Source organism: Ursus maritimus, unplaced genomic scaffold (genome assembly GCF_017311325.1).
Source record: "Ursus maritimus isolate PB19 unplaced genomic scaffold, ASM1731132v1 scaffold_23, whole genome shotgun sequence".
Classification (NCBI taxonomy): domain Eukaryota; kingdom Metazoa; phylum Chordata; class Mammalia; order Carnivora; family Ursidae; genus Ursus; species Ursus maritimus.
The window spans coordinates 43,329,780-43,346,670 of record NW_024424786.1 but is presented as its reverse complement, the minus strand read 5'-3'; positions in this window follow the sequence as shown (position 1 = coordinate 43,346,670).

The following is a 16,891-nucleotide window of genomic DNA, read 5'->3' as shown; positions in this document are numbered from 1 at the left end:
CAGCTAACTCTTGCTGAGCACATAGCATGTGCTTTACATGTATGAGCTTGTCTCGTAGGTGAGGCCCAGCTTCACCTCCAACTCGCCAGTGTCTGATTTTCTCCTCTTAAGATACATTTTGCTCATTTAAAAGAGAGACAAAACAACTCCCTCTTGCCTTTGCTTATTTTCACTGGATTTGGGGAAATTGCATACTAAGAAAGGAAACCGTAGCTAAACCTTTGTGCTCGGTGCTGCATTTGAAGGGGCCGGTGTAGATTCCGCCTGCCTTTCTGCCTCCACGGCTTCATCACCTTGAGGTCTCTGGGGCTTCTTTTCGGCTTTAAAAATTCCTCTTAAGGTTAATTCAGCCCTGGGAGGTGTCACTGTCAGGCCACGTGGGACCAGGAGGGAGGGGGGATCAGCAGGGGAAGGTGGCCGACCATCCCCCGACAGCTGGTGCCTCTGGGATGTCTCCTCACAGCATCCTGTGGGTAACAGATGTTCTTTCTGCGTCTGGGGGGGGGGGGGGGGAAGGAGGGACTTTTTCCTCTACCCCGATTTGGACCCTGCTGCCGAAGCCACACTTCGTCATACAGCTCTGGTCATGTTTGCTGTGTGGACTGGATGCTTGCACGCCCTTGCTGTACGGACTGGACGTTTGCATACCCCCTTAAATTCATACGTTAAAGCTGATACCTCATGTCATGATCTTAGGAGGTGATTAGGTCCCTAATGATGGGATTAGTGCCCTTATAAAAGGGACTCCAGACGGCTAGCTCACTCTCTTTCTACCACGCAGGACACAACGGAACGTCAGCAGCCCACCACCCGCAGAGGGCTCTCACCAGCTCCTGATGCTGCTGGCACCCTGATCTCTGACCCCCAGCCCCCAGGACCGTGAGAAATTCATCTCTGGTGTCTATAAAGTGTCCCTCCTGCAGCCTGAGCTCAGAACTACTACTGGCACTTTCCCCTTTTATACATGTGCCCCCCTGGATCCTTTCCCTGCCTGACTCTATGGGGCTGAAAAATGGCCCCCCAGAAGAGGTGTCCATCTCTTAATAACTTCAGAACATGAGAATGGGGGGGGGCGCCTGGGTGGCTCAGTCGGCGAGCGTCTGACTCTTGGTTTTGGCTCAGGGTGTGATCTCAGGGTTGTGAGATCAAGTCCTGCATCTGGCTCCGTGCTCAGCGTGGCATCTGCTTGTGACTCTCTCTCTCCCCCTCCCTCTGCTCCTCCCCACCACACACTCTCTCTCTAATAAATAAATAAATCCCCCCAAAAATAAAGAACATGCGAATTTGATCTCATTTGGACAAAGGGTCTTTGAGGATCTCGAGATGAGTTCATCCTGAGTTGTCCAAAAGCCGTGTCTTCATAAGAACAAGAGATATGAGGCACACACGGGAGGGGCCCCGTGACCTCAGAGGGGGCGGCTCGCGGGCTGCCTGGGCCCCCAGGGGCTGGGGGAGGCAGGAAGGGTCCTCTGTCAAGAGCGCAGCTCTGCGCACACCCTGATTTCCGGCTTCCAGCCTCCACAATGGGGAGAGAATTCGTTCCTGTTGCGATGAGCTACCCTGCGTGTGGCTGTTGTAGTCGCCCCAGGACATTGACACACACCGGAGAGGAGGGGCTGGTGAGCAGCCGCAGAGCAGTCCCGCCTCGAGCCTCCAGCGCCTGTGGCCATCCACGTGCGGGCGCACCCACTGCGCACTGGCCCACTGCGCGCCCGGCACACCTGCTCCCGGCGTCTCGCCCCCACGTGTCCCCGAGGCGGAGCCATGTGGGCTGATTGCGCGAGAAGCTGGAGGAGCTGCCAAGCGTGACTTCTGTTTACGGCAAGTGCCCTCGATTGGCCGGTGCAGCATTGCCGTACAATAACCGCGTGGAATCTATCTGCTTGGGAAAATCAGCACCTGGGAACCCTCAGGTCAGTAACAGGATGGGTCCTGCATCGATGGGACGACGGGACGCAGTCACAGGTACGACCACAGCCTGAAGCCGCCAGACCAGGGTGGGTTATGCAGTGAGCCCCACTGCCCATTGTAGGAGCGTGAGGGCACTCTAGGGCAGCGTGCGGACCTGTGGCCACAGCCCCTAAGGGCCCAGTTGGCCGGACCTCAGGCCATGTGGCGTGCTTTCACTCTGGACGAGCACACCACCTGGGCACTGGAACGACAAGGTTTTGAAATTCAGCGTCCTGGTTACCTGCGGTTTGGTTCTGGTGCCTTCCACAGACTCACACACCTTATTTTTGGAAGGGGATGGAGACCGTTTTGTTGATACCTCCTGTAAGGGATGGAGAAACTGAGGCCCAGAGGGGAAGGGACCTGCCCGAGGTCAGGGCAGAGTTGAGCCAGGAGCACCCCCCCCCTCCCCGCCACGGCTAGCCCTGCCAGCCTTCAGGACCTGGAAGGGACACGGGGCCTGGGCAGCGGCTGCCTGCCCACTAGGCCCACATTCCCACAGGCCTTGGCTCCGGGTGCGGAGAGCCGGAGGCTGCACCCCTGGGCAGAGCGGGCCTGCCCTGCACGGGGCGGGGGCTGGGTCTTTCTGCTGAGTCACTAACGCAGCTCAGGCTTGACCACAAGACATTTTTGAGATTCCAGGTCTGGCTCAGCAGAGGTTGGCCTTGGCCCTGTGGCAGGTCCGGCCTCACTCGGCCCCAAATCCCAGCCTTGCAGAACTCAGAGGGTCCCTGGGGAATCCTGGGGGGCACAGGCGGAGAGGCAGGAGGCCGAGTGCCCATCCTTCCCGATCGCTGTCTGCTCACTCCCTTGTGGGGCCCGCCTTCCCAGGGAGGCCGTGCTCACTGGGGTCCCATCCTGTAGCAAATGGCAAGACATCAGACCCAGGGCTCAAGACTGGAGGGGCTCAGAGCTCCCCTCCTGCATGCTTTTGAGTTTTTTCAAAGAAGGATAATGAAAAACAATTTTCATTGTAATAGTTGTTTTGCACAGTTTAAAATGCAGAAAGTATAAAAGAATATATGGTTAAAAAAAAAAAAAGAAAAGTCTGCTACCCCAGCCCCCAGCCCCCAGCCCCCACCATTTCCTCCTGAAGGGCACCCAGTGTTCTCAATTCCCCGAATACCTGGCAGATGTTTGATGTGTATACAAGCAAATCAGCGGCACACGTGTGTGGAGGCGTGCAAACACACACACGGACGTGCACACGCATGCAGCCGCACGGAAATACTTGTATGGGGACATAAGCACATATATTACTGCATCCAAAAGGAAGCATATCTCTGTCTTCTGAAAGCGGACGTAGCTTCTAGAAAGTGCTGCCCATTTTGGTGACCAAGGGAGGGAAGCTGTTGGAGAACATCTTTTGTTCTCCAAATGTGAAGCAGGCACTTGAGAAGTTTCTGCGAGGCCCTCACGACCCCCAGAGGTGGGCGGGGCCCCTTTCCTGGGAGACGGTCCCCATCCCTGGGACCTGAAGCTGTCGTGGGTGGACGGTGTGGAGCCCCACAGCCCGTGGACACACGGCCCGGGCATCCTCAGGCACTTGACCCCTCTGTGCCTCAGCGCCCCCGTCCGTGACACGGGATTAAAGCCAGCACCACACTCAGGGCCACCATGAGAACCAGTGAGAGTGTGGGTCCGGCGTGAGGACCAGCAGTGCCCACATGCAGTGGGTGCGCAGGAAATCTGTGCTGCAGACCCCCTCCTACCCCAATGTCCAGGGGTTCAGGCTCCGCACTGAACAGTACCTCCGAGAGCCCCAGGCTGGACCCCTGAGTGGTGTGTGTGATGAACAAACCTTGTCTGGACATTTGGAGATGAACTTGCATGTGTCAGAGTGTGTCACAGCCCGGGGACACCTGGGGGATAGTTTAGGGACAGAATGAAGCCCACGGATTCCGAGGGACACACGTTAAGTCCCTAACCACATAAGGAACCTCCAACTGTCTGGTTTAAAGTCACGCCGTTTTGCCGTGAAAACGTGGGGCTTTCTCATCAGGCGAGAACAGGACCGTGTTCCTCCGGTAGACGCCTCTACGCAATCGCAGAGCCGCGTTCGAGGATTGGTTTGCCAAATGCAGGCATGTGCGTGAAGCCAGGCTCCAGAAGCCTGCAGAATGGCCTGGTCCTCTCTGGGCTCCTCATTTGCCTCCCCCAGCAGACCAGGGGCTCTGTGAAGATCAGTGGCTGGTGTGCCGGCTCACCCTGCAGAGCCCGCGAGCCAGCACCCACTGAAGTAATGAGGGTGTGATGTCACTGGAGGAGCCTGGCTTGGGCTTCCTGAAAGGAAGAGATCCAACGCGGAGAGCTAGCTTAGCGCTATGCCTTCATGCCAGATCAGCCAGAGCCCTACTGTGTGCAGGGCGGGGGGGGGTCGATCCTTCAAAGCCTAGCAGTTGAAGCCCTACTGTGGGCAGGGCTGTCAGTGAGGACATGACAAGCTCTTGGGACCACGTTGCCCCAACGGCAAAGTGGGCGGTTCAGAAGTGAGTGTCTGATCGACAGACCTAGAGTGGGCAGACCTTCTCAGCGAGCCCCGGGGGGATCCTACCTTGGATGCCAGGGGCAGGAGGCCCCTCAAGAGTTCCCCACCACTGCCCCTCCACACTTCAGCCCCCACCCCCGGTTTGGGGCAGGTGGCGTGAAAGGTGGGCAATGCCGTGCCCTCAATGAGCCGACTGACCTCACCAAGCCTCGGTCTCCTTGTCTGTGAAGTGCGGACAGCTCGCGAGACTTGTCCTGCGGGGCCGCACTGCTGCCTGAGGGAGGCCACACGGGTAAAGCCCCCAGCTCGGCACTTGCCACACAGCAGCACTCCCAGCGGGCCGGCCTTTCCTTCCTCCTTACTGCCTGCAGCCGACAGGCCCCGGGGGAGCCGGACCTGCCCTGGTAGCCAGCCGGGGAGAGACAAAGACCCCCACCTGATGCCTAGCCCCCCTTAGACCCGTGTTGGCAAGAGGAAGATCGTGCCAGCCCCGTACGTGATTTTAAACCTTCTAGTGGCCACGTTTTAAAAAGTAAAAGGAGCAGGTGAGATGCATGCTAACATATATTGTACGTAACCCGACATAAGCAGCACCTTATTACAGCGTGAGATCACCACCATGACCGGAACAGAACGCTTCACATTCTTTCTATCGCACTCCGTCTGTTTTGCAGCTCCCTCTCTTCTCAGTGCAGACCAGCCACGCGGCAAGTGCCCGGTGGCCACGCATGGCCAGCAGTGCCTGTGTTGGGTGACACCAGCCCAGAGTGTCCCCAGGCCCGTAGCCAGGAGGTGGGACCAGTCCAGTCTGACATCTGGGCAAGCAAGTTTCCACGTCCTAGCTCCCCTCCTGGGCAGCAGCGAGAGTGACCCAGGTACCTGGGTGGGCGGGAACCTCTCCCAGGGTGTCCCTGAGAGCAGTGCCAACAGGGCCCAGGCATGGGCTGTACCTGTGACCCCCAAAACCCATGCAGTGGGCGGCTCCCACAGTGACTCCTGCGATGGACCCCTGCCCCAGTGCCTGGCCCTTCCCAGGCCCCCTCCCGCCTGGGGGTGCAGGTGGGCTTGGGGACACGCTGCCTGGCTGCATCTTGTGAAAGATGTGCCTTGTGTGTGTGTGTGTGTGTTGGGGAGGGTGGGGGTACCTGGCTGCTGGCAACGTTACCCGAAGCTCCTTCTTGTAAGTTCCAATTTTGAAGTTTGCAGCTATCAGGGCGAAGTCTCCAGCTGCTGGCTCACGTGTGGGGAAAATACATCCATACCGGGAGGCCTTCTCGTTTGGGGCTCGGAGGGGGCCGGGGACCAGGCGGAAGGTGGCCTGACCCGGGGGGCAGGTGCGGACAAAGCAACCCAGTTCAGGTTTAGTGAAACCCGGTGACTCATTACTACCCAATGGGCACCGATCCTCTCAATCCCCTGCAAGGGGCTTCACACACTCATTTGTTCTCGAACCCATACACCGGTCAGGGCCGCGCACGCCCAGGGAAGGCACCGTAGCCAGAGAGGTGAGAGGGGCTACCCAGGCCCAGACCCCCGGGGGCCCTGCTGAGGTGAATTCAAACTCTGTTCTTTTAACTTGCTAGCTTTACAGGAAATTAAGGCCGTAAAAATGGAAATTGTTCTAATAAAAACCCTGAGATCTCGAGGAAGAAAATGTAGCTTGGAGCCTGTTCGTTTTCGGCCCTTGAATCTGAGAGAGTCTGGGGAAATGCTAATTTTGAACTTTTCCTACACCCTTCCTGCTTTTGGATGCTGAGGGCTGTGTTGAATTCCTTTGCACAATAAATCGAGGGGAAAAATCATGTCACTTCAGCAAAACATAAGCTCAATTTTTCCTGATTAGCGGAAAAGCGTGTTCTATTTAAAAGACGCATATTATTTTTTATTTTATTTATTTATTTTTTTTTAGCATTCCTGAGCAAAAAAAGACATTCAAGGACTAGGGGCTCAGCTACTAACCTGGAAAGACACTGAGATTGGAGACGGACTTGAGATGGGATGTGCGTGCTTCAAATTCCCCTTCTCTTGGGTCCATCAGATGCCAGGCAGAAGGGACCCCTGCTGTGGAGAAACCGGATGGATCCATAGGGGAGGGTGACCAGGCCCCTGGGGGCTCTGTCTGTCCCGTCTGCCACTGCCACTCTCCTGTGGGGAAGGTCTCTACAGTGTCACATCCAGAGAGCTCCCAAGGGGTGTCCTGGTGGTAGAGACGGAGGTCCGTGGAAGGGTCTCTGGGTGTGTCCTGACAGGCACCTGTTTTCCTGTCGTTCCTCTCTTCCTTCTTACCTGCAGGCCCTTCCACATTACCAGGCAGCCAGGGCCAGCGAGAGGGGCTTAGGCCCTTTGTGCCCTGCCGACTGGGTGAGCTCTGCAGGAGGGCCAGGCCTGAGCCTGGCTTCGGCCTGGCCCCGCCACACAGGGTCAGAGCACAGAGGGAAGTGGGGAACCCCCACTGTGGCCCCTGCCTCAGGCACCTCTCAGCCAGCCCTTTCAAGGGGGTGTGGGTGGGCATCCAAGGCCCCGACTAGGCGAGGCCTTTGCCAGCCCCTCCGGGGGCCTCTGAAGGGCCCGCTCTGCTGGAAGCTGGAAGGGCCTCAGCTGGGCGTGGGAGGGCACGGGGTCTCCGCCTGCCTGGTTCTGTCCCATTCCCAGCCGGCGGCCCCCCCAGGGACCTTCCCGGGGTTCCATGCAATGCTCTCAATGTAGGAATGCCAAGAAAGCAAGGCCTCAGCCTGCCAGTTCCCCAGCCAGCCTGGGCCACGCCGTCGCATGGGTGCCCCGTGCTGTGCGTGGGGTCTGGACCTTTGCTCCACACCGTGCAGGAGCCACTGGGGACTGGGAGGGACAGTGACTTCCCCAGGGCCACCTGGGCGTGAGGGGAGAACCCCGTGGTGCCCAGAACTTATGTCTCCACCTCAACACACGCCCACGATATCCGGTCACATGGCCAGAGGGTGGGGTCCTCGTGGCTTGGCCAAGGGTAAGGGCAGAACACAAGTCACTCACTGGCTGGTCCGCTCAGTCTGTCAGTGACTGGGGGTGAGGGCCCGCCAGGTACCCCCTAGCAGGGGCGGGCTGGTTGGGAACAAAGTCTGTCACGTTGCAGGTGGAGCCATCCCCGAGGGAGCACAGAAGGAAAGGCTCTATCCCAGCTGTGCTAGGGACCGTGGTGGTGTCTCGGAGGCCACAGGCTGGGGGCCACAGGGGAGGGGCGATCTGCACAGAGGGGGCACCCGTAAGCTGCGCCAGGGTCTGGAATAGGGCATACTCTGCCGCTCAGCCCCTTCACACCTTCGCTTCCCACCGAGAGCTAGAGTCCCGAGCCCGCCTCCAAGATGGCCAGACACAATCATACCTGCAGATTAAGAAATTGAGGTTCAGAGAGGTTGCTTCACTTGTCCAAAGCCACACAGCGGACTAGGGGAGCTGATCCTAATGTGGGCCAGAAGTCTTGAATTCAGCGTCCCTGCTGCTGGTCCAGAAGCTTTTGCTTAGACACCTTGGAGGGGCGAACAGGGCCCCCTCTAGACTCTGCTTCTCCCCACACTGGCCCACACAATCCAGCCATACATGGCTTTTCTGGGGCTCTAGCACTTAGAGACCAACTGGAGGCCACAGCAGGGAAAGGATCTCCTGGGGTCGCACGTTGGGGGTGCATGCCCTCACTCCTGGGAGGACTCCAGGGACCTCAGCAGCCAGCCTGGGCCCCGGCAGACGAGGCACAGAAGGGAAGGCAGAGTCCAGGGCTGGAAGAAAGCTGTCCCTGGCCCACAGCTCCAGACTCTCCTCGGTGGGATTTCATGGTCAGGCTCTCGGGTGTGGGGTGGGGCACATGGACCCTCAGTCTTCCTGTTTCCTGTGAAAACAGGAAGTTCAGGGGGCACTGGTAGGGATGGGGCTGTGGGGGGAGGCTACCCTGAGTTCAAATTTGGAGGGACCCCAGCAACGCCCAGGGGGAGCCAAACTACCTGGAAACCACAGGCCGTGGGCTGGACTGGAGGCTCCAGGCCCTTGGCCCAGCTTTGGCCTTCCAGCCTGGAACCCAGCTGGCATTGCTGCCCGAGTGCTTTGGACCTCACAAGGGGGCTGGAGGCCCCCCAGCTAGGCAGGGGAAGGGGAGGAATAGGGATGTGGTCCGGGGTCTGTCAGGTGCCTCCGCTCATCCCAGCTGGGGCCCTGGGAGGCCTCTCTTCTGGCAGGTCCTTTTGTTGGGAGAATGGGTTACTTTAGAGCCCAGGCTTGGGTTCTCTTCCTTTACCTCCTCTGAGCCTCAGTTTCCCCTTGCACTTGCATGGTGGGAAGGAAGGTGAATGCGGTCACAAGTACACAAACCCTCCGCCCCCCGCCCAGCACACTGCAGGGGGGTTCCATGCCCTTGGTGGTCATGCAGGGTTGCACTCAGAGTGAATCAGAGCTCCTCATTTCTGGATTTTTGTCAGGGAAGTGGGGGGCGTCCCTGGGTGTGGTCGTAAGTTGCGGGAGTGGGCAAGGGCTGGGGGGCCTTGAGGGCAGGGGCTCTGCACTCCTTGGCTTCCTCCCGCGGCCTCCCCTTTGCATCCCCAGCTTCCTCCCTTGGCCTCTAGCCCCCCGCTTCCCTTCCTCCAGGGCGAAAGGAGCCACTGCCTGGCTGTGTGTTTCTATTTCTGCACCTTCCGCTTCCTGGCCCCATGGCCTGCTGGCCGCTGCAGAATGTTCTGGAATCTGCAAAGCCAGCTGGTCCTGGGGCGGTACGTGGGGGCCTCAGATTTCCTCTTCCTCAGCAGCTCCGCAGGCCTCCCAGGGGCCCGGGCACCCAGGGGTGTCAGAGAAGGCCTGCCCGTGAGTGTGGGCCGCAGGCATGAAGGGAAGGTCCCGGTCACTGGGAACGGCTGTGCGCGCGCCCGCGGGCGGGAGACTTGCTTCCTTCCTTTGTCGACCATGCTTGGCGAATATATGCAACACATTCACCCCACACCAGGGGCTCGCAGGCCCAGGATACAGCGTGGACGGACCCGTACACTGCACTTTCTGGTTCCCTTTGCAACGGCCCGCACACCAGGCAAGGCCGTCATCACTGGATGGCTTTCCAAACAAGAAGGTGTCTTAAATGATTTGCCCAAACTCACACGGCTAGAGAACAGTCCAGAATCTGAACGCAGGAGAGAGACCCAAGGCTCTATGCTTCTGCCCTCCCTGCTGAATAAGTGGGGGACTGTGTGTGTTTGAGAACGAGACAGGCAGACACAGAGATACCGAGAAAGACAGAGGGACAGAGGGGGACAGAGGGAGAGCGCCCCATGTGCAGGAGCAGGAGCCTGGAGACAAGCCCGAGCGAGACAGTGAAGCCACCAGCGCCCCATGCCCTGGCCTCACGCAGGCAGGAGGGCTTGCTCCGCCTCAGTGTTTCCTGAGCATCTACTATGTGCAGGCTTCCTTGAGACCCCCAGAGCTGACCCCCTCCATCTCGGTCAGGGGATGTGAGGGGAACTAGGTGTGTAGGCAGCAGAAGTCTGCATTATAGAGGGTTTTAAAAAGCACAGCGTTCCCGTGTCCAGGTGTGAACTCATGACGTCACCTCCGAGGCCTCAGAGCCCAGGTAAGCCCTTGCAGGTGCTGGGCCGGGAGGGTGCTGTAAGGTTGAGGGTGTGCTGGGCTCCCGCTGGGCTGACTTAGGACAAATCACACCCCCTCGCTGGGCCTTCAGGTTGTCACTGCACGGAGCCTCGGGTCCCCTCTGGGCCCACTGATGTGATGGGCCTGGCTGCTCTGACGTCACTACCTGGGCGGGTTGGAGGTTCCCTGTCTCCGTTCCCACCTGCTGCCCTTAAAAGCGGCTCCGAATTATTTTGTTGCATCTAAATTTGATTGGATCCTTGCTTCCACTTGCTTAGAGATTAGCTTCTTAAAGTAGCTTTATTATGTCATATAAAAGGGACCAGAGCGCTTTGTGAAATGCCATAGAAAAAGAAAAAAGTCCTTAAAATGCCACCCTCCCAGAATTAGCCTTAAAGAACCTTGCCCGCCAGTCATCTGTGCCTAGACACGCATGCAGATGGTCATAGACTGCTACCCGCAGGACCGTCCCGGGCTTGCTTTCCTGGAGAGTTTCCCTGCACGTCTGTACCGTGAGGACGTCTCCACGTGTGGATAAATACACAACAGATGCCTCACCGTCTTCACCGCCCCCACCGCCCGCCATACGGTTGTATCGTAATTCTACTAACAACGCCCCTGCTGACTGATGGGGATGTTTTTCCCAATTTTCCCACCGTGAACACCCCCAGGCAGGACAACCACGGAGACACGCACACCCCTCGGCATTTATGTGAAGAATTCCACACCGTAAATTTGTGGAGGGGGGTATTTCTGGATTAGGTTTTGCATGTTGACACGGGTGGGAAGCGCTGCTGTACTTTTGAGAAAGACTAAGAACTCCTGGAGGCTGGACTCAGGATTATTTACGAGTTCAGAACGCAGGTGCCTCCATCTTCGTCTCGAATACCTTCTTTCACTGATTATAAAAGTAACATATTGCAATGTAGAAAATTTTGCAAGTACGTAAATGCGTAGTAAAGAACATTGAGATGACTCATTAACCCAGACGGACATAACCTATCGATCCATCCGCTGGTCCGTCGACCTGATTAACATAATGCTTGTTTCACCAGATGTGTGAACCGAGCCCTAGGTGGTTAAACAGCCTTTGAAAAGACCCTATATGCTGTAATGTCCGGCATTAGGCATAAGGCTTTGCATGTACATGTGAGGGTTTTCTCAGGGTGGGCTCCTAGAGGAGGGATGGTCAGCCCAGCTACGTATCGCCAAGTGGTCCTCCAGAAAGCTGCTAGCCATCACACTCCCAGCAGCTTCGCAGAACTCCCACTGACCCTGAAGATGACGTTTGAGGAGCATCTGGCTGAAGTCGTGCAGCCCCGCCACGATGTGGGTCAGTGTTCCGGGCAGAGACTCCGGGGAATTTCCTGTGGAATCAGCACGGAGACCGGGACACGGTTCTGATGGATCCCAGCCCCCTTCATTAAGTTGTTCCGTGTTCCCCACAGATTTGAAAGGTTGCCTTCACAACACACCCAACTAGTATATGCAGCAGGCACTGATTCTGGGGCCCACGGGAGACCCCACTTGAGGCGCCATGATGGGGAAGGAGGTGATGGGAAGGAGAGACAGGGATGGGCCCTCGGGGGCACGGGGGAGGCGCCCTCGGCCTCTGGAAGCCCCCACCTCACAGGTAACATTATGCTAAGTGAAAGAAGCGTCATGGGGGACAAATACTGTTCAATGCCATTTATACAAGGTCCCTAGAATAGGCAAATTCATAGACAGAAAGTGTACCAAAGGTCCCCAGGGGCTGGAGACGTGGGGAGAAAGAGACTATTGTTTTATGGGCACAGACTTTCTGTTGGGGGTGATAGGAAGGTATCGGTTCAGGTAGGGGGGACGATTAAACAACACTGTGAATGTTTTCATGCTCCTGAACTGTGTGCTTACAAATGGCTAAAATCAGAGATATTCGTGATGTTGTTTTAGCACAATAAAAATGGTTATGAGCCTGCAGCGTCGAGAGAAGGAGGCTGCCGGCCCAGCCTCCTCCCTCACATTTCTGCCTCCAGCACGGGCCTCCAGCCCCCGAAGGTTACGAACCAGCGGGTTTGAGGCAATGTCTGAGCATGAGCCGCAGAAGGTGCCAGATAGGCCTAGAGGAGGCAGAGGGCACGGGGGCAGTGCCGAACTGGGTGCCCGTCCCAGCCCGAGGAGAGGGGGTCACGAAGCCTTCCCAGCGTGTGGTGTTGAAGCTAAACGCTGAAGGGTCACATGGGAGTAGCCGTAGGAAAGGGGGAGGGTTAGGGGGCTGGAGAGAGGGCATCTGGCTGAGGCATGGTGTGTGCAAAGGTGGAGGTGAAGGGGGTTCGGCTAGTGGAGGGGCTGCAGGGAGCATAGCGGGGCTCAGGGGTCCCAACGGGCAGAGCCCAGCTAAAATGCTCTCAGGCTTAGGTTCTTTCACGGAATCATAGTAGGGCAAGTGCCCGTCACGCTCCTCAGACCTGTCCTTCCCGCCTGCCATCGCTCCACTGCCTCGGGGAGCCCACCGAGTACAGGTCTGCCCAGCAGCGGCCTCTGACTCAGCCTCTCACCCATTCCCCCCATCCATCCAGTCACCCACCCATCCGCCATCCACCCACCAGTCTCCCATCCCCCACTCACCCATCCACAGGGCCCACCTACCTACCCACTCATCAATCCACACCCCATCCATCCATCCATCTAGTTACTACCTGGGGTGGTTAATTTTTTGCATCAACTTGACTGGGCTATGGAGGACCCAAACATCTGACTAAACATGATTCTGGGGGTGTCTGTGAAGGCGTTTCTGGATGAGATTACATCTGAATCCATAAACTGACTAGAGCAGATTGCCCTCCTCGGGGGGGGTGGGCCTCCTCTAATCAGTTGAAGGACTGACTAGCACAGAAGATGGACCTTCCCTGAGTAAGAGGGACTTCCTCTTGCCTGACTGCTTTGAGCTGGGACATGTTTTTTCCTGCCTTAGGACTCACATTGAAGCAGTGGCCCTTCTCGGGTCTTGGGCTTCCCCTTGTCAGCCTTTGGACTGGAACGGTACCATTGGCTCTCCTGGTTCTCACGTGTTGGACCCCAAGCCTGGAACTAAACCACGGGCTCTGCTGGGTCTGCAGGTGGCTGACCACAGATCTTGGGACTTGCAGGCTCCATCATCCCATGAACAGTTCCTTACGATAAATCTTTCCGTACTTACATATCCTATTGGTGTTGTTTCTCTGGAGACCCTGACCAACTCCCCCTCCCCCATCTGTCCATATCCCAGCATCTCCTGCGTCTCCTTTGTGTGCTGGGTCCTGTGTTCTATGTGGGGACTCTCGTAAAAATAGACTGAATCCTCACACAAATCCACGTTATCGAAAAAAAGCACGCACAGATGCTCATGGCTGCCCAGACGCGGGCGTGCAGACTTGCCAGGCCCCCACACCGTGCACAGACAGACGGGCCCGCTCAGGGACACGTGCACATACACACATTCGCCAGGGCACACGGAGACACCTGTGACAGGCGGCTGCCAGGTGTGTGTGCCCAGCCCGGCCCCCACCTGCAGGGCCAGGATGTGCCACGCGAACAGCACGCATGCCCTGTGCGCGCACACACAGTCTCACGCACGCTCACGTACATGATGGACGCCCATGACTAACACACGCAGGTGCACAGGCAGACTCACGGGCGTGGAAGGACACCCCATGCACACTCGGACACACACTCATGCACACCCACGTGCACACACTCAGGCCCCGGAGCAGTCCGTGGTGGTGAATAGTTTCCACATCTCACTGCTAACCAAAGTCACCAGTTGGAACTTGTTTAATTGCTGCTGAAGAAAAGGACCCGTCAGCAGCTTCAGACTCCTGCCAGCTTGCGGGGTGGGTGCCCTCCAGTGCCGTGGCTGCCTGGTAACAAAACCCCAGGCCCGGCCTCAGGAATGCAGGCCAGTGGGAGGGAGAAGGGAGAATACTCTTACCCCCTAATTTAAACATCGGAGCGTGGTACCCAAGCACAGCTTGGCCCTGCCGGGCCTGCCGCAGGCACATGAAGGGCAGGCGATGCCGGCTGACCGGTGTGGCCCTTGCAGTGCCGGGGGTCCTCCCCGGCCCCAGTGGCCCAGAGCCTGCCTGCCCCATGCCCCCTCACCGTTCCAGCACAGCGTCTCAGATGGCCTCCTCACAGCCACGGCACGCAACCTTGGTGCTGCTGTCACCCGCCCGCCCCCTTTTCATGCCTTCCTGACCGCCTCACACAGCACACTCCTTGGGGGGGCTCCGCAGGCCCTCCCCGGCCATCCTACCCCACAGCCATGAACTCTGGGCTTCCCCCCAGCTCTGTGGGCCCCTCTGCCTCTCCATCCTCTGTCTCTTTGCTGTGCTTGTGGCTTCCATTACTTAGAAGTTGTTTTAAGCCAGGCCTAGTAATGAGGATGCTGGGTAAAGGCAGCTAGACATGGCTGACATTCTGAGGAGGGCTTCTGAGGAAGCATCAGAGGAGGGATCCTGAGGGGAGATCATGGGGGAGGATCCTGAGGGAAAATCATGAGAGGGGATACTGAAGGGGGATCCTGAGGAAGGATACTGAGGAGGGATCCTCTGGGGGGATCCTGAGGAGGAGTCCTGAGGAGGGATGCTGTGGAAAGATTGGAGGAGGGATCCTGAGAGCGGATTCTGAGGAGGGATCCTGATATGGGTTCCTAAGGGGGGTTTCTGAGGGGGGATCCTGAGGAGATAACTTGAGGAGGGATCCTGAGGGGAGAATTCGGAGGAGGGATTCTGAGGGTGGAGGGATCCTGAGAGAGGGATCCTGATGGGAGATCCTGAGGAGAGACTGGAGGAGAGATCCAAAGAAGTGATCCTGAGGTGGGATTCTGAGGGGATATCCTGAGGAGGGATCCTGAAAGTAGATCCTGAGAAGGGATTCTGAGAAGGGATCCTGAGGAGGGATTTTGAGGAAGGCCCTTGAGCGGGAATCCTGAGAAGACACTCTGAGGCAGCCACATCAAAATGACCAGGGGAGTGTGCACATCTGCAGCCACCATCACCCAGTGGACGGGTCAATCTGTCGTCGGAGAAATGTCTGTGAGCCATGAAGTGTGACCCTATGGTCAACCTGTGCTTATTCCCCAGCAGGGGCTTCCATTGCTCTTGACCCAGAAACACAACATCATCAAGGCCTCCATCTCCCTGAGTGATTGCACCCATCTCTCCCCACTAACACTGACCCTTCTGGTAGTTTCTGGAATGACCCATGTTCTGCCCTACTACAGGGCCTTTGCACAGACTGTCTCTGCCATTTGCTACTCATCCAGCTCTAACTCTTAGCTCCAGGGCCACATCCTTGGGAGAAGTCTTCCCTCGCTTCCCCACCAGACAAATTTACTGACTCCAGCCTTTCAAAACACTGAGTGTCTCTCTCCCTTGACATCTTATATTCATTTGCCTTTTGTATTTAATATTTGATAGTGTACTTCTCCTCCCCGAGACTTATGCTCCATCTGGGAAGGGACCCACATCTGTGTTAGTCACCACCGTACTCTGAGAGTATGAACGAACGAAGGAGGGGGGGCAGGGTAGCTGGGCTCAGGGACGGGCCAAGAGTCACCCTTGGCTGTGTCTCTCCCACAGGTGGTATGCATTCTTCACCCTAGCCAAGACACTTCGGTGGCAGGACGGCCACCTGCGAGAGGGCTCATCCAAGTTTGTGCCACCCTGCCTTCTCCCCTTCTCGTCAGGCAGAGTCCCCATTCATCTCCAGCTCCAGCCACCGCCCGGGAAGGGGCCTCTCTCCCCCTGTCTCCCCCGTGCTCCAGCCTGCTGCCCACCACCTGCCTGGTCTGTGTGTGTTTCCCCTGCTCTGCTTATGCCACCACCAGCCCTGAAGCTTTTGGCCATCGGCGCTCCGGCCAAAACAAAGTTCACCCCATTCCTCTTTGCCCACACCGTCCTTCCCATGAGGACTGCACTGCAGAAGCAGGTGGTGCGAACCCTGTCCTCTTCTGGTTCCTGGGTGGATGCTGGGGGACCCGTAACGGAGCCCTTGGCCAAGAGACAGAGGAGGCGCTGGTTGGCCCTCAGTGTCCTTTGCTGTAACTGAACCCCCAGAGGGGCCAGGAAGCAAGGTCGGCCACAAGAAAGAGGAGGAGGGGGCATCCCACTGGTCTGCGCCCCTGAGGTTGCTTTGCAGGCTGAATGGGGATGTGGCTCCAGCAGGTTTCTGGAAAGACATTCTCGAAGGTCATTCTTTTATTCCTAAGCACCTTTGGCTTTTAAGAATGAGTTTTCTGGGCTCCTCTTTGGGCTTCTCAGGAGCAAAAGAGGTAGGTGCCTACTCAGCTCAGCGGTTGCCTTTGGGCCTTGGGACCAGGTGGGGGCTCTGTTTGGTGGGGGCAGGGCTGGAGGAAGGACCTGGGGCCCCTGAGCAGCATGGCAGAGGAGAGGAGGAGCGAGCAGGGCCAGCTGCCCCACTGTAGAGGATATTGGAAGGGGGTTCAAGAGGTGCACTGGGGTCTCTGGCTGCCTCCATCCCGCTGTCCATCCCCAGAACCCAGGCTTGCTCTGGATGGTTCTGTCGCTGAGGGTACCACTCAAGGTTCTGTCTTGACCCCCTGGAGCCCTGTTCTCTGCAGTGGGGTGGGGGCTGGGAGCATTGCTGTAGGGGGCAGGGGTTGGAAAAGGAGGGCCCCCAGGCTTCTCCCCGCTCCCCCGCCGACTTTGCCTGTCTGCCCTTTTCAGATGCAGCCAACCGACCTTCAGCCCTGCCCCTTTGTGCATGAAATGCAGATGGGCCCCCAATCTTTCTTCCTACCTGTCAAAGAGACAGACAAACCTCCCTGCCCCCTTGGAGTTTCTAGTCCAGAGGAGGGACCAGCAGGAATCAGAGGTTGGA